Source organism: Callithrix jacchus, chromosome 7 (assembly GCF_049354715.1).
Source record: "Callithrix jacchus isolate 240 chromosome 7, calJac240_pri, whole genome shotgun sequence".
Lineage (NCBI taxonomy): Eukaryota > Metazoa > Chordata > Mammalia > Primates > Cebidae > Callithrix > Callithrix jacchus.
Window position 1 is genome coordinate 40,479,969 of NC_133508.1, and position 24,597 is coordinate 40,504,565.

The 24,597-nt window shown below is 63.6% G+C and overlaps 1 protein-coding gene across 2 annotated transcripts in view; it reads left to right on the forward strand.

Moving 5' to 3' along the window:
* Positions 1-622: 622 nt before the first annotated feature.
* The window catches only part of PLCH2 (phospholipase C eta 2), a 62,865-nt gene continuing 38,890 nt past the window's right edge, over positions 623-24,597 (forward strand). Inside the window, exons 1-2 of one of the 2 annotated variants that reach the window (XM_078330086.1) lie at positions 907-1,099; positions 20,318-20,437. The gene's annotated coding sequence lies outside the window, so the exon portion shown is untranslated. Of the gene's footprint in view, positions 1,100-20,317; positions 20,438-24,597 lie in introns of both variants that reach the window. The other variant, XM_078330085.1, reaches the window with a different exon arrangement.

The window sequence follows — 24,597 nt, forward strand, 5'->3', positions numbered from 1 at the left end:
TGGGGGAGCTGAGGCCTCTCTGGATAGTCTCTTTTGCCCTGTCTCCCTCTGCTCCTTCTTCATAGCTGCCTGCAGCAGAGGGGGAAGGGATGAAGAGCCCGAAGCACAGATGCCTGGTCAGAAGGGGGTCCCCAGGGTCAGGGTCTGTCTGTGTGGCTGCTTTGGGCCTCCAGCATCTGGAATCATGGAAGGGGTGGCTGGTGTGGGGCTAGGGACCCACCCAGGGGATGCACTTGCCCTGGACTTACGGGGCCATCCTGGTTCTCCCGGGGTACACAGGACATGGCACCAAGCTCCCTCTCCCAAGGTGGGTGTGTTGGCTGCCCGATGGGAGCCAAGGGTGCCCTGCCACCCTCTTGGGGCTGGGCCATCCTCCCTCCCCAGCAGTTCCTGGCACTTCAACAGGGGCCTGCAAGTGCACCTGACATCCTAGCTGGGGGAGGGGTGGCTCAGGCCCCTGGTCTCAAACGCTGAGGTGATGTGGGTGGGGGGCGGGGAGTCAAGTGGCAGACGCCCCTGTCTTGGCTTTTCCCAGCGCCTGGGCAAACGCCCAGCCTGGAGATGGGAAGCGCTCTCGGCCCCGCCCCCTTCCCGGTCCCTCTGACTGGGGCCACCGGGAGCCAGAGGGAGGCGGAGCGGGAGTGCGGGCAGCGGAAGGCCGCGGGCGCGTCTTAGCGGAGAAAGCACTTTGGCTGCTGCGGGCGCAGGGCGGGCCGGCCAGTCCCACTGTGCGCCCCGCGCCCCACCTGCTCCGCGCGCAGCGTCCGCCCGCTGGCGCCCAACCCGCCCCTCGCCCAGTGCCCACCACTGAGCCCGCGCCCCCGGCCCCCTCCCGGCGCGGGGCGGGCAGGGGGTGTGGTGCGGGCACGAGTGACAGCGCGCTTCTCGCGCGGCGCCTCCACGGGCGCAGTGTCACCGCGCACCGCCCAGCGCGGGCCGCCTGAGCCGGCGGCCGATGCTGCGGGAGCCCCAGCCTGAGCCGGGCCGCTGACGGCGCCCCCAGCCCCCGCACCCCCCGCCGCCTTCGCCGCCGCCGCCGCCGCCGCCGCCGCCGCCTTCGCGGAGACAATGGACGCGGGAGCCGCCCCGCAGAAGCACAGTAGGTGCCGCTCCCGCTGTGCCGCCGCCGCCCGGGCTGCGCGGGTGGACGCGCGGGGGCGCCGCTGCCCTGGTGCGGGTCGGGGCCCTGCCGCCCCGGGAGGCCGAGCTGCCCGGGCTCAGACCCGGAGGGGAGGTGCGATCGCGGTGGCGCGGGCAGCGGTGCGGGCGCGGGACTGTGGGCGGGACGGGCAGAGCGGTCCTGAGCTCTTCGGGCGGCCCCCCCACCCCGGCGCAGGGTGAGGGATCTGGGGGCCGCCCCTCGGCAAACTTTCCTCCCCAGGGCTCCGAAGAGGTCGCCCTGGGGCCGGGACTGCGCTGAGAGTTACCCCGGCTGAGCCCAGGCCGGACACCCCATCCTTGCCGATGGCGCCGTGGGGCACCCGGTGTGGGTCCAGCAGGTGCTGCGTGGACTTGCCGCCTGGGTGCCCCACGCACCTCTGCCTGGGCTGCACGTGTGCATTTGGGGGAACCGGCCTCTTCCGAACTAGCAGGTGGGGGTGCAGCAGGCACTGCCTGGGCAGGCGAGCTCGGGAGGCCCTGGGGCAGCGGGCGGTCTGCAGGGCCCAGGAGGGGCAGTGCGTGAGTGTCCAGAGCTGAGGGGTGCCTCCTGGGCTCTGGGCCTGCCGGCAGAACTGTGCTCTTAGGGGAGGTGGGCTCTGCTGGAGAAAGGTTCTGAAGAGAGAGGAGGCTTTCCCTCCCCTCCCGGCCTCCCATTCTGTCTGGTGACACTGGAGGCAGCCACGGTGACCACTGACCCCCACTGTGGCTGTGAAACTGCCCATCTTCCACGGCCTCTTCCCTCCATGAGAACGTGCCCAATCAGTGTTCCATTCTTCCCCTGACACCTTGGTCCAGTGAGGTGGGGCTACGGTGCCCAGTGCCCTGTCTTGGGGAGCCCATGGTGTCTGCCTGGCTGGGTCTCTGATCCCAGAGGCTTCTTCAGCGAGGTGCAGCCGCAGGGGTATTCAGGTACCACGGGATGCCTGGGAGGGGCAGGTCAGAATCAGAGGTCACTGTCCCACCTCCTGCCTGGTGGGTGGGGACAGAAGCCAGCCTGTCTCCCCTAGGACTCTGGGCTGATGCTGGGAGAAGTCAGCTCTATATCAACCCCCCCCACCCCCGCCGCCCCGACACATTCCCTCTGCACTTGAGCCAGGGCGACATTCTCTGCACCGCCTTGGGAGGGTCTGGAGTCTGGAAGGGATGTGGGGGGCAGGGGGGTACTGGGCAAGTGGGTGCCTGGCTGTGCTGAGGGTCACCATAGGCCCCTCCCCTGAGGCTGACCACCTGATGGTCTTGGCCTCCAGGGCTGAGAGCGCTGAGCCCGAAGCATCGTCTGGACAAGGCAGGGAGACTCAGCGTCTGCTGGATGGCGCATGGAAGACTCGGGGCTCGGGGCTGGGGGCTTGTTCTGGTGGCCTTTACTTTAGATCCCAGAGTGTGAGGCTGGGGTCAGGCCTAATGTCCAGCCACTTGCAGAGCTGGCTGTGGGTGGGGAACAGCTGAGGGCACCAGGGAGGGTATGGACAGGTTGACAGGGCCCCTTCTGTGGGTGACCAGCTAGGGCCCTGCCCAGAGGAGGAGGGGCCAGAGGAGCTGGTAGGCACAGAGACCCCTTGCAGACCCTCCTAGGTGGCATGGGGCCTGGCAGCCCTGGTTTCTGAGGCCCTCACTCCTGCCGAGGGAGTTCAGGTTACATAATCCCCACCCCGCACACGGATTGCCGTAAGCCTCAACAGCCAGGTCTGACAATACGAGTTGTAATTGGATTTTAATTTTTAATGTCTGCAACACGTGAAGAGCTTGGGGCCAATTTGTGTATCTTCTGTTACTCCGTGCCTAATAGGACCTCTTCATTAGCTGCTATCGCACCTACAGTGCCATCTGTCCAGGAATAGAGGGAGCCCGGCCCCAAGCCCATGCCGAGCCCTGAGAACTGCCTGCCACCTGCTCCAGTGGAGGGCATGCTGATGGGAGGGGGGATGAGGGCCAGCCCAGAGGGTCCCTCCCTTGGTGTGGCGGCCTTCCCACCCCCGTCCTGCTCCCCTATCCACCGCTGCCTTACCCTGGATGCTGCCCCTGGCTGCCAGGAGAGGGTGGCCACTGGGGGCTTGGACATCAGCATGCCCACCAAAGGCCCAGCTTCCCTGCCGATACCTGCTCTGGGGCCATCACTCTTGTCTCCAAGGGCCCCTGGGCACAAGTGGGACTGGATTCTGGGGTTCCATTGCTGCTCACCCCCCTGTTTGAGACTCATGGCTCAGCCCTGCGAGTTGGGGGTCGAGGTTGGAGTTAGGACCCTGCAGCCAGGTCTCCTGGGGCTGGGGGTGGGTGGCCCCTAGCAGACCCAGGCCCTGGGCAGAAGCAGGAGCAGTGTGCCACAGGTCCCTCCGTCCCCCCAGCTGCAGGGGTCCCAGGAGGTGGGGTAGCTCCGACTCCCACCACCCTCTAGATTATTCTTAGGTCTGTTGTGTAACAGGCGTGCATAGGAGGCAGAGGGAGGAAGGGCTCCTGGAGACGTCTCTGGCGGCAGCAGCTCGTCAACCGCGAGAATAGCTTTTGTCCTTTCCACTCGCCCAGCACAAAGGGACAAAGGAGGCTACCTTGGCCATCCAGCCCAGCTGAGAGCTGGCCAGCCCGGGCCTATGCACAGGGGTCAGGGCCAATGCAGACAGGCTGGGCCAATGCATAGGGGTCGGGCCAATGCAGAGGGGTCTGAGCCGGCAGAGGGGTCGGGGTCTACAGAGGGGTCGGGGTCTGCAGAGGGGTCGGGCATGCAGAGGGGTCGGGCATGCAGAGGGGTTGGGGTCTGCAGAGGGGTCGGGCATGCAGAGGGGTCAGGCATGCAGAGGGATCGGGGCCTGCAGAGGGGTCGGATTCTGCAGAGGAGTCGGGGACTGCAAGGAGTCGAGGTCTGCAGAGGGGTCGGGCATGCAGAGGGGTCGGCACCTGCAGAGGGGTCGGGGCATGCAGAGGGGTTGGGGTCTGCAGAGGGGTCGGGGCCTGCAGAGGGGTCGGGGCCTGCAGAGGGATCGGGGCATGCAAGGAGTCGGGGCATGCAGGGGGGTCGGGCATGCAGAGGGGTCGGGGTCTGCAGAGGGGTCGGGGCCTGCAGAGGGGTCTGGGTCTGCAGAGGGGTTGGGGTCTGCAGAGGAGTTGAGGTCTGCAGAGGGGTCGGGCATGCAGAGGGGTCGGGGCCTGCAGAGGGGTCGGGGTCTGCAGAGGGGTCGGGGTCTGCAGAGGGGTCGGGCATGCAGAGGGGTCGGGGCCTGCAGAGGGGTCGGGGTCTACAGAGGGGTCGGGGTCTGCAGAGGAGTGGGGGCATGCAGAGGGGTCGGGGTCTGCAGAGGGGTCGGGGTCTGCAGAGGGGTCCGGCATGCAGAGGGGTCGGGGCCTGCAGAGGGGTCGGGGTCTGCAGAGGGGTCGGGCATGCAGAAGGGTCGGGGTCTGCAGAGGGATCGGGGCCTGCAGAGGGGTCGGGGACTGCAGAGGGGTCGGGGTCTGCAGAGGAGTGGGGCCTGCAGAGGGGTCGGGCATGCAGAGGGGTCGGGCATGCAGAGGGGTCGGGGTCTGCAGAGGGGTTGGGGTCTGCAGAGGGGTCGGGGCCTGCAGAGGGGTCGGGCATGCAGAGGGATCGGGGCCTGCAGAGGGGTCGGGGTCTGCAGAGGAGTCGGGGACTGCAAGGAGTCGGGGCATGCAGAGGGGTCGGGGCCTGCAGAGGGGTCGGGCCTGCAGAGGGGTCGGGGTCTGCAGAGGGATCGGGGTCTGCAGAGGGATCGGGGTCTGCAGAGGGGTCGGGGCCTGCAGAGGGGTCGGGGTCTACAGAGGAGTGGGGCCTGCAGAGGGGTCGGGCATGCAGAGGGGTCGAGCATGCAGAGGGGTCGGGGCCTGCAGAGGGGTCGGGGTCTGCAGAGGAGTCGGGGGCATGCAGAGGGGTCAGGGTCTGCAGAGGGGTCGGGCATGCAGAGGAGTGGGGTCTGCAGAGGGGTCGGGCATGCAGAGAGGTCAGGGTCTGCAGAGGGGTCGAGCATGCAGAGGGGTCGGGGCCTGCAGAGGAGTCGGGGTCTGCAGAGGAGTCGGGGGCATGCAGAGGGGTCAGGGTCTGCAGAGGGGTCGGGCATGCAGAGGGGTCGGGGTCTGCAGAGGGGTCGGGCATGCAGAGGGGTCGGGGCCTGCAGAGGGGTCGGGGTCTGCAAGGAGTCGGGGTCTGCAGAGGGGTCGGGGCATGCAGAGGGGTCGGGCATGCAGAGGGGTTGGGGCCTGCAGAGGGGTTGAGCATGCAGAGGTGTCGGGGCCTGCAGAGGGGTCGGGGTCTACAGAGGGGTCGGAGTCTGCAGAGGAGTTGGGGGCATGCAGAGGGGTTGGGGTCTGCAGAGGGGTCGGGCATGCAGAGGGGTCAGGGTCTGCAGAGGGGTCGGGCATGCAGAGGGGTCGGGGTCTGCAGAGGGATCGGGGTCTGCAGAGGGGTCGGGGCCTGCAGAAGGGTCGGGGTCTACAGAGGAGTGGGGCCTACAGAGGGGTCGGGCATGCAGAGGGGTCAGGGTCTGCAGAGGGGTCGGGCATGCAGAGGGGTCAGGGCCTGCAGAGGAGTCGGGGCCTGCAGAGGGGTCGGGGTCTGCAGAGGGTTCGGGCATGCAGAGGGGTCGGGGTCTGCAGAGGGATCGGGGCCTGCAGAGGGGTCGGGGCCTGCAGAGGGGTCGGGGTCTACAGAGGAGTGGGGCCTGCAGAGGGGTCGGGCATGCAGAGGGGTCGGGGTCTGCAGAGGGGTCGGGCATGCAGAGGGGTCGGGCATGCAGAGGGGTCGGGGCCTGCAGAGGAGTCGGGGTCTGCAAGGAGTCGGGGTCTGCAAGGAGTCGGGGTCTGCAGAGGGGTCAGGCATGCAGAGGGGTCGGGGCCTGCAGAGGAGTCGGGGCCTGCAGAGGAGTTGGGGTCTGCAAGGAGTCGGGGTCTACAGAGGGGTCGGGGTCTGCAAGGAGTCAGGGTCTGCAAGGAGTCGGGGTCTGCAGAGGGGTCAGGCATGCAGAGGGGTCAGGGCCTGCAGAGGGGTCGGGGTCTGCAGAGGGGTCGAGCATGCAGAGGGGTCGAGCATGCAGAAGGGTCAGGGCCTGCAGAGGGGTTGGGGTCTACAGAGGGGTCGGGGTCTGCAGAGGAGTTGGGGGCATGCAGAGGGGTTGGGGTCTGCAGAGGGGTCGGGCATGCAGAGGGGTCGGGCATGCAGAGGGGTAGGGGTCTGCAGAGGAGTCGGGGCATGCAGAGGGGTCAGGGTCTGCAGAGGGGTCGGGGTCTGCAGAGGAGTTGGGGGCATGCAGAGGGGTCAGGGTCTGCAGAGGGGTCAGGGTCTGCAGAGGGGTCGGGCATGCAGAGGGGTCGGGGTCTACAAGAATGCGGGTGTCCCTTTCCTGTCTCATTCTCCCCAGAACTGGGCTGAGTCTGGGCTGGGGCTCCTTCCTCCCCTGGCCCTGTAGCCCGTGTGTGGGCCCGCACACCTGTATGCCCATGCGCATGCAACTTGCAGGGGCCAGTTTCAGGGCAGTGCAGTGGCCTGGTGGAGGTGAAGATGTCAGGGGTGCCCACCCGTGTCAGAGCTGCCCTCAGGGCTCCTCTTCTGCCTTCCTCTCCCACCCGCTCTGTGCTCCCAGCAGCCTTTGGGCATTGATTCCGGGGTTTCCTCCCCCGCAGATCGCAGCAGGCTCCTCACACCTGCCTTCTGAGCTTCCACTGCGGATGAGACCCTGTGGGTAAGGCTCCAGGAGGAGCCAGGCTTGATGGCAAAAAACACAGGACCCTGTGGGTTCCAGGGCTGGGTGGCTTCGGGGTGGGGCCATCCACTCCGGTCCCAAATCTGTGTGGGGAGGCCCAGGTGCTAATCTCACCTGCATCCTCCAGGTCCCCTCCGCCTTCAGCTCCTCCCCGCTCGCTGGTCCTGTGTTTTGCACACACCCGCAGACAACTGCACACACCTACACACCTGCACACACCCACACACATTACACACCCATACACACCTGCAGACATCACACACCTGCACACACCTGCAGACCACATGCCTGCACACATCACACCCGCACACACTTGCATACACTCGCATGCACCCACACATCATACTCTGCATACACCTGCACATACCTGCACACATTACACACCTGCACACCCGCACCCACCTCTACACATCACACCTGCACACAGCTGCACACATCACACACCCACACACCTGTACATATCACAGCTGCACACATCACACCACACATCCGAATACATCACACCTGTACACATCACACACTCACACCACACACCCGAATACATCACACAGCGGCACACACCCACACACATCACAGCCGCACACACCTGCACACACCTGTACACACCACACAGCGGCACACACTGCACACATCACACACCCACACACATACACACACCCGCACACACCTCTAAACATACCTGCACACATACACATCACACACCCGCACACACACCCGCACACACCTGCACACACCCACACACATCACACAGCTGCACACCATCACACACCTGCACACACCCACACACATCACACATCGCACACACCTGCACACACCACACACTGGCACACACCCGCACACACACACAGCTGCGCACACCACACACTCGCACACATCATACAGCTGCACATACCTGCACACAACTGCATACATCACACAGCTGCACATACCACACACACCTTCACACACCTGCACACATCACACACCTGCACATACCTGCACACATCACACACCCACACACACCTGCACACACCCCCACACACACCCGCATACACACCTGCACACATCACACAGCTGCACACACCTGCATACACCCACACACATCACAGCTGCACACCTCACACACCTGCACACACCTGCACACATCATGCACCCGTACACCTCTATGCATCACACACCTGCACACACACCCACACACAGCTGCACACACCTGCACACATCACACAGCTGCACGAACCCGCACACACCTCTACACCTCACATACCTGCACACACACCTGCACACGCGCACATCACGCACCCGCACACCTCTACACATCACACACCTGCACACACACCTGCACACATCACACACCTGCACACATCACACAGCTGCACACACCTGCACACATCCCACACCTGCACACACCTCTACACATCACACACCACATCTGTGCACATCACACACCCGCACACACACCCACACCCGCACCACAACTGTGCACACCCGCACACATCACACACCTGCACACACACCCATACACACACCAGCACACACACACCTGCACACACCTGGAGACATCACACAGCTGCACACACCTGTACACACCCACACACCACACTGCTGCACACTGTACACACCTGCACACATCTGCACACATCACGAACCCGCACACACCTCTACACCTCACATACCTGCACACACACCCACACACACCTGCACACATCAAACCTGCACATAGTCACTCCCAAGATGGGGAAGAGGCTAAGCCAGCCTTCTCTGGGTCCCCATCCCCCTCCAGTTCTGCTGAGCTCTGGGGTACCCTCCCACTGGGGGAGCAAGGCGGGACAGGCTTGGTGGATGCAGGTTCCAGAGACATCTGACCGTGTGGAGGGGCTGCAGCTCCAGGGAGGAGCTGCTGACCCAGTGCTCCACTGTGACCCTTGCCCATGACTGAGCTGCTGATCCTGGAGAGACTGGAAGGCAGGAAGGGCTGGGGGGGTGCAAGTGGCTGAAATGTCCCCAGCTTAGTCCCTCTGGTTGGGCCCAGGGAGACCCCTGACCGGAGCTTCAGCCCTGGCACCCTGGCCTCACTCCTTCCTGACGTGGCCCGGTCTGTCCTGGGTGGGGTGGTGTCCACAGACCTGGCCCCTGTAGGGCCAATGCCATCACTTTGTGGCAGCTCCTCTGTGAGTCTTTGGGATCTTTTCCCACAGCCAATGGGACGGAGGACTTCAGAGGATGTGTTCCCTGAGGATGCTGGTGCCCCGCAGCCAGGCCTGGATCTTTCAGTTTCTTCTTGGCTGTGGACCGTGGCAAGGCACTCACTACCTTCGTTTCCCTCCCTCCCCTGCAGCCCCAGGAGAGTGGCGAGATCGTTCAGACATTCAAACGAGGCTGTGGCGTGGGGCCTGCGGGTGGAGGCCACCCCTGGATGCTGTGGTCCTTTTTCCCTGGTGGTGGCCCCAGACAGCCAAACCCCGGACAAGGCGACCCCTTGTCAGGAAGGCTTTGCTGACAGCCGGGCTGTCCTCGCCCTCCCAGAGCGCCAGGTGCCACGGGTGTCCGGCCTAGCAGGACACCGGCAGGTGGGTGTCCTGTGGCTGCTGGACCGACTGCTGCTCGCTGACCACTGAAAACACCAAGTGCTTATTCTCTGGCAGTCCTGGATGTCAGGGTGTGGCTGGGCCGAGCTCCCTCTGCAGGCTCCCAGGGAGGACCTTCCTGGCCACCTCCAGCTTTTGGTGGCTCTGGCGTCCCTTGGGTTGTGGCTGCCTCCCGCCTCTGCGTGTCTTCCCTCCCTTCTCTCCGTCTTCCCTTTCGCCTTGAGTCTTCTGTCTTCTGTGAGGATTTAGAGCCTGCCTGGGTCATTCGGGACAATCTCCGTGCAGGGTCCTTCACTGACGCGCATCCTCAGAGATCCTTTTTCCAAATAAGGCCAAGATCACAGGTTCCGGGATATGGATGTGTCTTCGGTCAGGGGCGGGAAGGGGGGGTTTGCCCTTCAGCCTCCTACCGTGGCCCTGTGCTCCACCCCTCAGCACCCCCACCCGAGGCAAGCCTGGATCTCACCCTGCTGGGTCCCACAGGCAGAGCGTGGGCTGGAGTGAGTGGGGTCGCCCCACCCCATAGTGGGAGCCCCTAGCCCAGCCTCCTGGCCTCCCACCATCCCAGTCTCTCCCTGGGTGGGGTTCTGGCTCCACAGGTAACCAAGAGAGCTGCTGGAGGCCTGGATGTGCCTCAGTCCTTTCCCAAGGAGCTGCTGCTCCTGGTTCCCAACCACACCGGTCATCACTGCTGCTGGAAGGTGGCTGGGGCCTCCTAAATGCTTCTTTCTTCAAACTGCTGCATGTTGCTCCTTTGCTGGCTTGAGGAAGGGCCCTGGTCTTGGGCCCTGGAGTTCATCCCAGGATCAGAGGCTCTGCAGGCTCCAGGCCCCACCAGTCTCTCTGAGGAGGCTCAGACGGGGCCAGGGGTCAGGGCAGCTTCGCATGCCCTGAAAATGCAGATTCAGCACTGCAGCCCCCCACCGCCCAGAAGTTGGTTTATTTCAGTAGAAATACATGCTTTAAACTGGGGTGTCTGGCTGGGCACGGTGGCTCATGCCGGTATTCCCAGCCCTTTAGGAGGCTGAGGTGTGTGGATCACCTGAGGTCAGCCTGGGCAACATGCTGAAACGCCATCTCTACTAAAAATACAAAAAAGTAGCTGGGTGTGGTGGTGGTTGCCTGTAATCCCAGCTACTTGGGAGGCTGAGGCACGAGAATTGCGGAGGTTGCAGTGAGCCAAGAGGGTGCCACTGCACTCCAGCCTGAGTAACTCCATCTCATCAATAAATAAATACATAAGACAGGGTGTGGAGGCGCACACTTGAGGGAGTGGTGTCAGGTGAGGTAGGGGCCGGGTCTGCAGGCAGCCTCTGCCTGGCCTGGGGTGGGGTGGCTCTGCCCAGTGACATCACTGGCATGGAGGACATGGCCCCAGAGCTGGGCAGACTGGGGTCCCCAATCTGCAACTGTATGGCCTCTGCCAGTGGACTCAGCCTCCACATCCTCACCTGTGAAATGGGCCAGCAGTAATGTGTTGTGGACAAAACTGTGTGCTGCGTGTGAGCTCTGCTTAGCCCCTCTGAGGGTCAGTGGCTGCCCCTCCTGCCCCTGCTTCCCGATGCTCCCTGGAACTCAGCCAGTCTCTGGAGTACCGACAATTCTCAGAACCTAGCTGGGTTCTGAGACCTTCTTTGATGTGAAAGTGGAAGGCTGGCCCCAGACTGGGCTGCTGCTCAGCCCTGGGGAAGTGGGTCCGTGATGCCTTTTCTCTGTACACAGCGTCCAGTCTCTGTGGCTCCCCTGGGGTCTCCTGAGCCACAGCCCCTCCCAGCCTGGCCAGTCCCCTGAGGCTTGTGCAGGGAAAGGCGCCCGGCAGAGGTGGCTTCACCCATTGCTGTCCCCTTTCTGGATGGGCCTGGGTGGGGGACAGATATTGGGCACCTCCTCCCAGGAGGGGATTTGTTTTTTATTTGCAAAATTTGATCCTTCGAGGGCCTATTCAAACGCCCAGCCGCTCCCTCCCTCCTCAGGGGCCTCCTTTGCGGGCAGCTGGTCCTCTGGGCGCCTCGTTAGCTCACCAGGACATGCCCCACTTTTCAGAGCCGCTGATTCTCCCCGATCCTTGCACACGAAGCGAGGATGCGGATGCACTGTGCCTTCTGGAATGCCTCCTGCAGCCTTCAGAACACGCAAAAGAGCTCATTACCAAGCCCCCCACTGGCCCCCAACTCCCTGCCTGCCCCCTCTCCCCACCTGCCCCCACTCAGCCCCCAACTCCCTACCTGCCCCCAGTCCCTGCCTGCCCTCCACTCAGCCTGCCCCCCACTTCTCATCTACCCCCTGCTCCCCATCTGCTCCCACTTGGCCCCCCACACCCCATCTGCACCCCACTCCCCGTCTGCCCCCACTTGGCCCCCTACTCCCTATCTGTACCCCACTCCCCTCCTGTCCCTGGCTCCTGGCCTGCCCCCCACTCCCTACCTGTCCCCCAACTTGGCCCCCCACTCCTCGTCTGCCCCCTGCTCCCCATCTGCTCCCACTTGGCCCCCTACTCCCCATCTGTACCCTACTCCCCATCTGCACCTCACTCCCTGTCTGCCCCCCACTTGGTCCCCCACTCCCTACCTGCTCCCACTCCCTGTATGTTCCCCCACTTGGCCCCCCACTCCCCATATGCACCCTATTCCCTGTCTGCCCCCCAATTTGGCCCCCCACTCTCCATCTGTACCCCACTCTCTGCCCCCTACTTGGCCCCCCACTCCCCATCTGCACCCCACTCCCCTCCTGTCCCTGGCTCCTGGCCTGCCCCCCACTCCCTGCCTGCTGACTGCTGCATCCCAGGCTTCTTCACACCCTCTGGCCAGGCTCTTTTGAGGTCAAGCACATGGGCCCCCATCCTGGACTCAAACTACACCTGTCCTTCTGCCCAGTTCCTGGACTGTGGGTTTTGGGGTGATAGCTGTGCCTCTGGGCCTCAGTCTCCTCATCTGTAAAACGGGGGCAATGGTGGTTGTGAGGGTGAGCTGGTGACTTGTAGAAAAGGATGGGGACCCACGCTTGTGCTAGTGACGTGGGCTCCTGGGACATGTCCCTGGCCCTCCCTCAGAGGCTGTTGCTTGGCCACCAGCACAAGTCTGGAAACAGCACTCGAGGTGCAATTTGGGACAGAGCTCAGGGGCCAGCCAGCAGCTGGTCACCAAGGTGCCAGGTACCTCTCCACTCCCCAGGGCCCTTTCCCTCCCAGTCATGGCAGGCAGTGGTGGGCCTGCCCCGTGTCCTGATTGTGGGGTCTGGGACCAGAGACATGTGTGCTCCCCGGCCCCCCACGATCATATGCAGCAGTGTCTCTGAGCGATGCCACCAGCAGTCACAGGCAGAGACTGTCACCAAGAGTGAGGCCATGGAGGTGCGTCTCCATGCTGTGCTGATCAGTGCTGGCTCTCTGGACTGGTCAGTGCTGCCCGACTAGCCCCTGGAAGCTCTGGGCACCACATACCCCCGCTTCTGCAGGAAGCCCCTCTACTCCAGCCCCAAGAACTGGCTCCAAGGTCCACTGTGAGGCCAGAGAGCTGTAGCCCACCGTGGAGGGGGGCAGCCCTGTGGGGGTCTGTGCCATAGGTGGGCTGGGGGCTTTTGGGGGGGTAGCTGACATTGGCAGCAGTGAGCCCTTTCCCCAGACTGCAGCCCTGGTAATGGGGATAGGAAAGGCCAGTGGGACCCCTCTCTGGGGGCTGGGCAGCAGAACAGGGGCCTGGGTGAGTTGGCCTCACTGGCCCGGGACCCTAAGGTGCTCTGGCCCCAGCCCTGCCCCCGATGCATCTGGGCTGCGGGGGTGGGAAGGGCATGTGGTGGGTGGGTGAGTGGGGGCTGTGATTCAGGCTGAGCTGTCGCAGGCGCCTGTCAGCCGCACGCTGCTGGGGAAGTGTCTGTTCACACAGAAAACACGTTCTGAGCCCCGGGATCTTCGTCATCCTTCAGAAATGCCAACCCTGTGAATCGAGGTCTGTGCTCTGCTGCTGGCCTGTCGGTGGTGGTGTGGCTTGAGCAGAGGCTTCTGTCTCGGTCCAAGCCCCAGCAGTGACCAGGAAGGTGGCCCCTCCCTCCAGCCCGAGGCTCACTTGCTGGTAGGGGCAGCCCCTCTGCACTGCTGAGCCTGAACTTCGACGTGTGCATCCAGGGTGCAGGAGGACAGTGGAGGCCGAGTGCAGCCCGCCCGGCTGCAGGTCCCAGGACAGTGGAGCTTCAGGGGACAAAGTGGAGGTTCTCCAGGAGCCGCTGAGGCCTGGGTCCCCCCCAAGCTCCCCCTACACCCCGACCCCCAGCCTGCCTGGCGGGTAGCAGCTCCACGGAAGTATTTCATCTCTGCTCAAAGGCAGTAGCTGCTGTCCTGGAGTGAGCCTGGTGGAGGGAGCCTCTCTGGTGGGGACGGGAGCCCTTGATCCTGCTTCCTCCTCTCCCTCCTGCCTCGGCCCTCCCTGCCTGTCACCTGCCCCAGCTCTGCTGGTCTTTGGAAGAAGCCACTGTGAGAAGCAAGAGGTGAGGGCTGGGACTGGGCTGGGGTCGTCCACCTCCCTCCAGCAGCCCCCCCGCAGGCATGTGGGGAGCAAACACGCCATTCATTCACCCCACCCCAAGCCACCCCAGAGAGCAGCAGATGGGCCCAGGGAGGGACTCAAATAATTCACAGGCCCTGGGGACAGGGGATGCAGCCTGGGGTTCCCCAACCAGAAGCTAGGCTTCTGGGAGGCCTGGCTACCTGGTCAGCCATGGTCCTGGGAGGGTCTGCAGCCTGGCTAGTCGCTGGCTGTCCTCAGCTGACCACCCCTGGGCCTGGCTCCAGGTGCAGCAAGTACACAATCAGGGCAGTGCCTTTGCTGCCTGGAGCTCAGCAGAACCTAGAGGAGGACAGCCTGGAGGACAGCCTGGAGGAGGGGATGCCTGCTGTCACCTGGTCCTGGCTTCTCAGGCGGGAAATCCAGGCTCACCCCACCTTTCCCCATGGATCCATTCCCGGTGGGGGTGCTCCCTCAGTGCCCTCAGAGGTGTGACTCCTCACCACCTCCACGCAGGCTTAGGCTGCCTGACCCCCACTGTAGCACAGGCCTCCTGCCAGTCCCCCCATCTTCCTGTGGGGCAGCTGGGACAATTTGCCAAAATGCAGGTTTGTCCCCAACAGCCAGTGCCTCCGCTGTGCTCAGGATGTGGCCTGGGGGGTGCTGCCTCCTGGGCTCTTCCCGGGGTGGTCCTGCATGGGAGCTGCTTGGGTGGTGAAGACCCTAAGGCTCCCATTCCTGGTCCATGCTGTTACCATCGCCCATGGCAAATATGAGCACACTGAGGTTGGGGGTGGCAGGCGGTGAAGGAGAGGCCCTGTCTGGAGGGGGTCACTGGAGCATCTGTGCACACAGAGGCCCTCCCCGGTCTGGAAGAGGGGCGCTGGCCCTGGCACACTGACGGTGGTCTGGGCTGAGACACGGGGCTCACAGGACCTCCTTCAGGTGTCCTGGGGCCAGCGTCCTCACTGGGCCCTGTGGCCTTTGCCCTCCCAGCTGCCCAGGGCCACCCCCTCTGGCAGGGGCAGGACCCTCCACCATCCCTCCCTTCCACCCGCTGTGGGGCAGAGGAAAGTGCACCCCAGTGCCTGTGCCTCGCTGCTTCTGTCTGGGGTCCCTTTTCCTGTGTGCAGCCCCTGGACACCCTCTTCTGACTCCAGCAGACACCAGGCCTAGGTCCAGCCCAGTGCCTGCCCCCGTCTCCTGGTCAGGAGGGCTGCTATGGCTTCCAGGGTCCCCAGGATTTCAGGCAATGGTGTTGGGAGCTGCTGGAGAGGCCTGGCCTGCATCTCCCAAGTGGGGTGCAGCAAAGAGGGCAGGCCCCAGCCCTCGTAGGGGAGTCTCTGAAAACTGAGGCTTGCTGGTAGTGGGTTCTGGGGGTGCCATGGAGCCAGCACCACCCCCATCCTGTTGCCCACCTATAGGTGCCCACTGTGGGCAGAGCCGTGAGGATCCCCAGGTCTCTCCAGCAGGCCGAGCTGGGTGCCCGTCAGCCTCCCTGGGGCCTGTCCTGCCTCACTCGGCTGATCTAAGACAGGTACTGCCTGTTCCCTTCCTGCCCTGCAATAGTGGAGGTGGCCTGGGCCTGGGCCCTCCAGCTGCCTGCTGGCCAGTGCCCCGCCTGCCATGCCTGACTCACCCTGACACGTGAGGATGCCCAGGCAGCCTGAGACAGGGTCATAGGGCTGCCTCTGCAGGACCCCTGGAAGCTCAGGCACTTGCTCAGGAAGGGGCTGGTAGGTACCAGGTGACATGCTTGAGGTGACCTGATGAGGCACGGCCCCTTCTGGGGGACTGTCAGTGATGGCTCCAGGCCACGGGCCTCCTGCTTCCCAGGGTCTGAACCAGCAACGTGTCCCTTTACTGGGAAGCGGTGGTCTGACTGCTGACCCCAGGCCTTTCTGTCCGGAACCCTGCAGGGCCTCTGGAGCCCCCTCCCAGGTGAGGTCCCTGAGTGGGGAGGGGCTAGGATGTGAGCCCCATGGCTTCCCGGGGGTGGGGGTGCCCAGGGCCTGGGACAAACTGGGACTGGTGGCTTCCCTGAGAGCACTGCCCTGGCTCGGCCCTCGGCCTCATGGCCCTTGGGGGGCTGTTGGGTCAGAGGCTATCTTTAAAGGTCCAGCACTATGTCCTTGGCCCGGTGTGGGGCTCACTGGCAGTGTGGGTGAGACAGAGCAGATGGCTCACGGCCAAAGAACCACCTCCCTATCACCAGTGGTGTGTGCATCGCCCCCAGGAAGCTGCTGTCCAGGCTGGGGCCACCCTGCCTGAGCACTGGCATCCAGCCAGGCCCTGACCCCACCTGCTCCAGGCGGCTCTGCTCCTCCCTGCAGCTTCCACGGGCTAGACCCCCCAGAGCCCCCAGTGGGGCTGGGACCTGGCTCTCCCCTCACCCTTGAGACCATGCTTTTTTCTGAGACAGGAACCTGGCTGACCCATCTGAGAGGCTTAGCTCTGGCACGTGCCCTCGGCTGTGGGAGCTAAGGCGGACGGGCACAGGACCCTTGGCTGTTAGAGCGGGGGTGGGTGGGTACCTGGCAGTGGACATTGACTGGGTGGTGGCTGGTCTAGGCTGGGAGCTGCCCAGAGGCCCGGCAGGTCCCTATTCCCCAGCCTGGGCTGAGCGCCACGGCATCGAGGCAGGAGGACCCTCAGCCCTACCAGGCCCCCTCTCCATCCCTCGGGGCTGGTCCCCATGTGTGGCAGTTCACCTGCTGTTCCCAGGGCCTGCACTGGGTTGGGAGACACCCCCCAGGGAGAGCACATAGGGGCGGGGGACCCCCAGGGGCTGATGTGGGGAGGCTGGTAGCCCACCTTCCTGCAGGTGGAGTTAGAATCAGTGAGTGTGAAGGGTGTTCTGTGGCCACCACAGCTGGAGCAGCTGCCTGTGGGGGGTGGGAACACTTGTGCCCTGTGGCCCTGGGGGTCAGGCAGAGGCAGGAACTGTCAGAACCTTCAGAGGGTGGCCCCAGGGCCTTTGCTGCAGATGGACGCAGGATCTCCCAGCTGGCACAGTGCACCTGCCGATGTCATCCCCAGCTGGGGACGTAAGGCCACTGGGAGCCCCTTGGCCCCTCCACCCCCTACAGGGCCTCCCTCCCCGCACATGCCCCTGTCTTCACCCTCCATACCTGTGGAGCCACGCCATGGGTGGAGGCTGGCGTCCTTCAGGCGGGCGGTGTGTGTGCGTGCGCGTGTGTTTAAGTGTCTTTTTAAAGCGCCTTTGCAGCTGTGTTTGAGTCAGTTCCATTCTCCAGTAGGAGCTCGGCAAGTGGCTCATTGTGTGTTATTTTGGGCTTGGCATTATTGGAATTATTAGATTCTGTGTTTGTGGGAAACGACGTTGCCGGGGAGCATTGGCTGTGGGTGTTTGGGAGGCGGAGCCCAGAGGGAGACCCAGCGTGTCCCTTGGGCCTGCCACGGGGTCATCAGGGTCAGCGAGCCACCAGCACCAGGTCACCAGGTGGGCACTTTGCCCCTGAGCTTCCAACACTTTTTCTGGGCATTTTTTGGATCTAGGCCTCCCCAGGCTTCCGAGCGAAGCCCCCCATTTGTCCCTTGGGTGCTGGCTCCTATCTGACTTCATGGCCACCGAGCCCTGCAGAGTCTTGGAGGGGCTCCAGCCCTGCTTGAAAAGTGGGGCAGTGCTGGGGGGGGTGGCTTGAGGGGGGGCAGCACTGGGGGGGGGTTGGCGCTGGGGAGGCGGCGCTCTAGCCACGCACTTCAGCGCTTATCAAAATGACTTAAATTGCCCCTTGCTCTCAGCTGTGCCTTAAAAAGCTTCGGGCAGTGACTCAGCCGTCACCATCACCGTCACCGCTGCTGCTGCTCTGGGGATGCGTGAGGTCACCGGGGTGGCTCTTCCTGTGCAGACCCATCGACCTCTTGGGGTTGGGGGACATGGGGGAGATGGTGAGATGCGGCCTCTCTCAGCTTCCTGACATGGCTGAAACTTGAGGGGTCCTCCCTCCCTGGGGCTCAGTTTTCCCCTCTGAAGCCAGGGAGCCGGGCCTTCCTCTGGCCTTGGTTTGTCCAGGGGTCTTGATGGGAGGAGCCCACCCTTTCCTGAACGAATGGGCCCACTTAGTAGGACCCTTTTCTACCCCTTCAGGCCCATGCTGGGTCTATGGACAGCAGGTCTCACAGCTGTGAGGGGCTCCCAGGTGGGAAGGGAGCCCCAGGTTCATACGAGGACTCCAGGACTGTGAGGGGTGATCCACATCTCCCCTATGCCTTGGGCAGGTCCTCTCTGTCCATCCAGGGCCCTGGCCTGTCATCTCCATTTTCTAAGGGGCAAAAGCCACCCACCTTCAGAACCCTCTGGGGCTCCAGTCCTCAGGCGCCAGGTGGGGTGTTGGTGACTTTGGGTCCGGCCCTGGTGGTCATCTCACTCTTGTGTGGGATGGCGGGGGGTTGGGGGCATCCAGCGCTTTCTCAGGTGAGCTGAGATGTGAACTGACCTGCTGGCAGCTCCACCCATCAGCAAGGACAGGAATGAGACCTGGCCTGTCCTCTACTCAGGGTGCCTTCCCTCCCTGCTGGGCTTTCTAGCATGGCTGTGACCTGTTAGTGGCCAGGGACTGGGGACCCCGTGCTCCCCAGCAGCCTCATGGGCTGTGATCACAAGGGGCTGAGTCCCCTCTGCCTCAGTTTACTGCCACCACGCTTCTCTCCAGGGTGCCCAAGCCACCGGCTCCAGGCGTCTCCCCCCCCAGGATCTTCAGAGATGTGGCTGTGTGGCAGGAGGGGTTGCACTCACCCTGGGGAATGCCGAGCCGCTCAGTGGCCTCCTGCCTCTGAGGGGCACAAGAGTGACCTGAAGGCAGTCAGGGAGGACTCCCTGGGGGAAGCGGCTTCCTCTGTGTCTGACCACAGGGTGGTGACAAGTTCCCCGAAGGTGGAGGCCAGCTCACCCTGAGTCATGGCCGAACCCCAGCACCACAGCCTTGGAGGGAGGCGTGTGCTGGGGGCAGCTCCCAACCCTTGAATGACCTTTCCTTTTGCCTGATAAGCAGCCTGCCTTCTTTTCTGTTTTCCACCTAAGGTAAACAAATAAACATTTGCCCACATAGCGCTACTGGGCCCACGCCATCCTCCAGGCTGGTGGTAGGGAGGGCAGAGACTGAGGAGTGGGCCTTGGGCACCAAGGGGGCTGACGGGCGGGGGGGCGCTGGGCTCCCTGGTCATCCCTGTGGGGCTAATTGGCCCCAGGTATTCGTGTGAAGGGGGCGGCTGCACCGTCCCTGTGGGCACCCAGGCCGGTCCTCAGGAGTGCTGATAGCACAGGGAAGGTAGCCGGTTGGGTGGAGGACCTTGGCAGGGCACGGGGCTGCCTGGGGCAGGGGGACTTCTCTCAGTCCCTATAGGTCCTGCTCAGTGCCTAGCTCCATGAGGCTGAGGACAGGACAAGGGTGTGTCCTGCTGTCCAGAGACCGGAACCTCATGCAGGCATCCAGCTGCCTCGGAGCAGATGGCGGAGACCCTGGAGCAGGGCACTAGAGGGGGCAGGCCACCTGTAGCAGGGGCTGCCCGCCGGGACCCACAACGCAGGAAGGGCTGGAGGCCGGGCTGGATGGGCCCCCTTGGGCATTGGCCTGGGCTGACCTGGACATGCCAAATGGCTGGGGAACGGGCGCCAGGTCAGCCTGAGTAGCCTTCCTGCTTTCACAGGAGTGGGCAGGCAGGGTAGACTCAGTGGGGCCAGCAAGGTCAGTGTGACCCCAGCTTCCTGGGCCTGGGGAGAAGCTGGGCCCCATCTGTGCCCCCGGAGTGGCTGAGTGGCTGAGGGCTCTGGCTCTGCCCTCGTGGAGCTCCCACCCAGACCACGCCGATACGGGCAGCCCCAAAGGCCCATCTGCACAAGGATGGTCTCGAGGCCGTTTCATTCCCGTGTCAGCCTCCTGTAAACCTGAGTCTCACTGGCTTTTAATCTGTGCTTAGGCAACCAGGTAAAAAGTGACTACCTCTGGGGATGTCCCCACTCTGTGACGTGTGCTCAGCCGTCTCCACAGACAAAGACCCGAGGGGCTGGTGCTGCCTCTCGGCTGCCTGGGCCATGCTGGTCTGGCAATGGGGCAGCTCCTGGGCACTCTTGAGCCACCACCTTGTAGTGACTGTGCCCCCTCCTTGCAGACTCAGCCCCGAATCCTGCTCCCTGGTGGCCCTGTTGCCTCCATATGGAGGTGGGGCTCAGGAGGGGGCCTTGGGGATGCCAGGCAGTCAGTGGGTTCTTGCCACCTGCCAGGAGCCTCACTGGGGCTAAAACCCTGCACCCTCGGGGTCCACCCAGGGCCTCCCTTCACCCTGCATGGGATATGGTGACAAATGCCACCCTCTCTGGCCTGTTTGTTGTGTCTTGCTGGAGACGCACATAGTTTCCAATGGTCTTCCTTGGCAGACACTGAGCCGGAGCTCCTCGGAATGGAGTGCGGTGCCCGGGGACATGCTCCTGCATCATTCACACGTGGGACAGGATGGCTGTAGAAGGCCCAGGGCGGTGGCTTTCAGAGACAATCCGGTGAGCGCCCTGTGGTGGGGTTGCTGTCCTTGACACAGTGCAGGCAGGTGAAGGCGGCCAGGGGAGGGTCCATCGGCCCTGGCCACCGCTCACTAGCCTCTGGCCTGTTTGGTTCTGAGTGAGTACCCTGAGGTGGCACCTGGGCCAAGGGCTCTTCTTCTCTGGCAGTGACTGTGCCCCAGCTGGCGCTGTCCAGACCTGCCCAGGCCCCTTCCACCCTCTGCTTCCTCACCTTGCCCTAGCCCAGCCTAAGGGAAGGGCCCGAGCCCCCATAGGACTGGCCCTTCATGCCCCAGGGGCCCTGCAGCCCAGGAAAGCACCTTGTTCTCTCCAGGCCTTTCCTAAGCCGTGCTGCCCCAGGGTCCCAGGCCGGGGTCCCCCAAGAGCTAGGGCCACTGCCCCCTCCTCTGTGTCTCCCAGACCAGAAGGCCTCTGGTTCCCCCATCACTTCCTCCCCAGCTCCGAGCCATGCCCAGCACACAGTGGGTGCTGCATAAACCCTGGCTGATGGCTGGGGCTGCCGAACAGGAGGACTGGAGTTAGGCAAGCAAGGACGCAGTGGGTGGCTGGTACCGGCCTGGGCAGGGGCCGTGTGGGCTCCCTCTGGCTTGAGAACTGACTCTGAGGCCAGGGATCCTGGGAGCCAAAGGCAGGGGCTTTAGTGGCATAACAGGGGCACGTGCGTCTTTGTCAAGGATTTTCATATTTTTAACCATGCAAGCAGCTGGGAGGCCTGGGCAGCACCTAGGTGTAAGCTGGGCTGCGTGGGCCTGATGACACGGGTGGAGGCTGGTGAGGCTGAAGGGGCCCCTGGTGCTGGGGGTGGGGCCTGTGGCCAGGGCCCCTGGTGCTGTAGGGCCAAGACTGTGGGGGCCCTTGGGAGGAGCTGGGGGCTGAGGGTGCTGACCCGAGCCCAGGCTTCACAGTGACAGGCTGTGTGGCCTCAGAAGGTCTTGCAGCTTCTCTGAGCCTCTGACCCCTCAGTGCAGGGGTGACGCTCTCCACCTGCAGGGTAGCAGCCACGGGTTCACCTCCTCTCTCTTTCCTTCCTTCAGCAGGCCTTTGAGGCTGGGGGCCAGCCTGGTGGGGTGGGGGCTCTGGAGTCTGCCCAGTGCCCCTCTCTGGGGCGGGATCTCACAGCCCCACATAGGGAGGGCCTGGGTGAGGCCAGGTGGCCAGCAGCTCCGGACAGACCCTGCTGAGGGTATGTGTCCTGGGATGTGGCTGCGTCGGTGTCCACGTGGCAGTGTTCATCCTGGAATCCTGCTCACTGGACTCCGTGCCAGGCTGGCCAGGGCTCTGCATGGCTGCTGCATGCGGGCACAGAATCTAGGTCAGGCTGATGCAGGGGGGTAGGGCTGGGCAGCCAGGGCAGTGCCTGCTCCCCTGGGCTCCAGTGGGGCTCCGCAGCCTGGGGCCGGACACCTGACCTGCCGACCTTGACCAGGGCCTTTCTGGCGGCGCCTGAACCCCCAGCAAGGGTGTCCTGTGGCAGGAAGGAGGGAGGCGTGTGGGCACCTGCTGTGACTGCGGATGCTGCTAGCAGGGCAGGCTGAGCTCGGTCCATGTGGGACCTGGCCCTGGGCACAGGGAGGCCAAGATGTGTGGGCCCCGCTGAGAGGATTCAGGCCAGAGCCTTCCTGAAGCTCTGATCCCTGCAGCTGCCCCCGCCTCCGCTCCCTATTGGGTCACCCAGCCCCAGGGCCTCGGCTCCCTTCCTGCCTGCATGGGGACACTGTGGGGACAGTGATGCTCACTAACCACCCTGGACCCGTGCCTCCCGCCTCTGTGGGCCTCAAATCCAGTGTTTCTTGTCCTGTCTTCTTTGTTTCTTCTGTGCTTCTGCCTTGGCATTAAGGATGTTCCCATGGAACCTGTCTGCCGATTCCCCAGGCTTGGGGGGACCAGAAGCAGGGCTGGGGCCTTTGTTTGGGGAATGGCACAGTGGAGGGTGGGCAGGGCAGCTGGGGATGCCAGACCCACGAGGTAGCCCCTCCCCACCCAGGGGCTCTTTGGCTGGCCTACCCTGGCCATCCACCCGGCACCCCGTGTCCCCTCTGATTGTGTTTGCTTGTATCCCACTTTCTCGGGGCTGCCTCTCCTGGATCCCCCCTCTGGAACTCTGCCGGCACCGGCTGTGCCACTCAACAGCTTCTCTGCCTGACACCCCCTCCACCTGACACCCCTTCCCACCTGACATCCCCTCCCACCTGACACTCCTTCCCCTGACACCCCCTCCCCCTGACACCCCCTTCCCCTGATACCCCCTCCCATCTGACACCCCCTTCCCCTGACACACCCTCCCCCAACACCCCCTCTGCCTGACACCCCTTCCCCTGATACCCCTTCCCACCTGACACCCCCTCCCCCTGACACCCCCACCAACCTGACACCCCCTCCCCCAACACCCCCTCTGCCTGACACCCCCTCCCCCGACACCCCTTCCCACCTGACACCCCCTCCCCCTGACACCTCCTCCCCCTGGCATCCGCTCCCCCTGGCACCCCTCCGCCTGACAACCCCTCTGCCTGACAACCCCTCTGCCTGACACCCCCTCTGATGTGTGGTCTTATCCCCGTGGCCTGCTGTCAGGTGGTCACCCCAAGGCCTCTTGGTCCATCTGCGGCAGCTGCGGTCAGTTTGGGTGGTCTGTGATCAGTCTGGCCAGGTCCTCACTGGTCTGTCTTCCTCCTCGGCCAGGCCACATGCTCCTCTGTGACCTCAGAGCCTCAGAACTGAACTCTGGGCTCGGTGCATCGCCGGGGTGGCTCCACGAGGGGCACTGGGGGCCAAGGCAGCAGGGGATTTTTTTTTGAGGTGAGTCTGTCTTGCTGGAGTGCAGTGGCATGATCTCCGCCCACTGCAATCTCCACCTCCCAGGTTCAAGCCATTCTCCTGCCTCAGCCTCTCGAGTATCTAGGATTACAGGCTCACACCACCACACCCAGCTCATTTTGGTATTTTTAGTAGAGATGGGGTTTTACCACGTTGGCCAGGATGGTCTCCGTCTCTTGACCTCATGATCCACCCGCCTCGGCCTCTCAAAGTGCTGAGATTACAGGCATGAGCCACCGCACCTGGCCAGGGGATTTTTGTGTTGGGGACACAAATGGGCCCCAGAGAGGCATCCCTTGCCTTAGCCTGTACCCCCACCCCCAGCCACTTCCCAGGACAGGAGGACCCTCAGCTGTCCTGGTGCTGAAATGTGTGTTGGGGCAGTGGGAGTGGAGGTAGATCTGGCCCTTCGAGGTCCCCACAGTGGGCTTAGTTTCCTAACTGAAGCTGTGACAGCCACAGAACTCTTAAACCAGGCGAGAAAGCAACACGGAATTGGCTTTGGTGTTGAATAATTAAAATGTCTGAGGTTCAGGCTACTGGGCTGCCTGTCCCAGAGGCAGAGCTGTCAGCACTGTCTTGTCACCGGAGGGGCCCACATTTCTGTCTTTAAACGTGCACTTGGTGCTCCTGAGAGGTAATTAGAACATTCTGTGCAAGATGAGGAGGCTGGGGTGCTCACGCTCTGGGGGCCCACAGGGCCAGTGGGACCGTTGGGAACCAGCCCCCCCTCGAGGGGGAGCTGCAGGGTCAGCTGGGCTGTGAGACTCCGGGCAAGACTCCCCTGCCTCAGTTTCCCCATCTGAAAAGTGAAGAGGTCAGATCCAGGGGCCTCTTGGGGCCCATCTAACTCAGGCATTCCAAAGTGGTGTTGGAGGAGCAGAATCAGAGACACGTGGGGGCCGTCGCTGTGCCCCCAGGGCTGCCCCGGTGCTGGTGGGCGGGCTGCAGAGCCCCTGCCTGCCCAAGCTTGCTGAATGGGGCTGCAGCTGAAAATCTGTTTACTGCAGCAGGTCATCGGGAAGCGTTTCCTTGGAGACATATGTAGGACAGAACTCAGAAGCTGAAACCGAGGCGCCCCACAAAGGCCCCACACTGCTGGCGGGAGGTGACTTCTCAGGGCTCTGCTCCTGGAGGCTGTTAGGAGACAGCTGTGCAGCCGGGGACCAGTCAGACCACGATCTGAGAACAGGGTTCCCAGCCCTACCCCTGGCAGTGGCCACCCAAGGGGATATCGCACCCGGACATTTGGTGCAAGAATGTCTGGCTCCACCAGGCCCCACTGAAGGCGCCCATTGCCCTCCACCTGGAACCCTCTTCCTTCA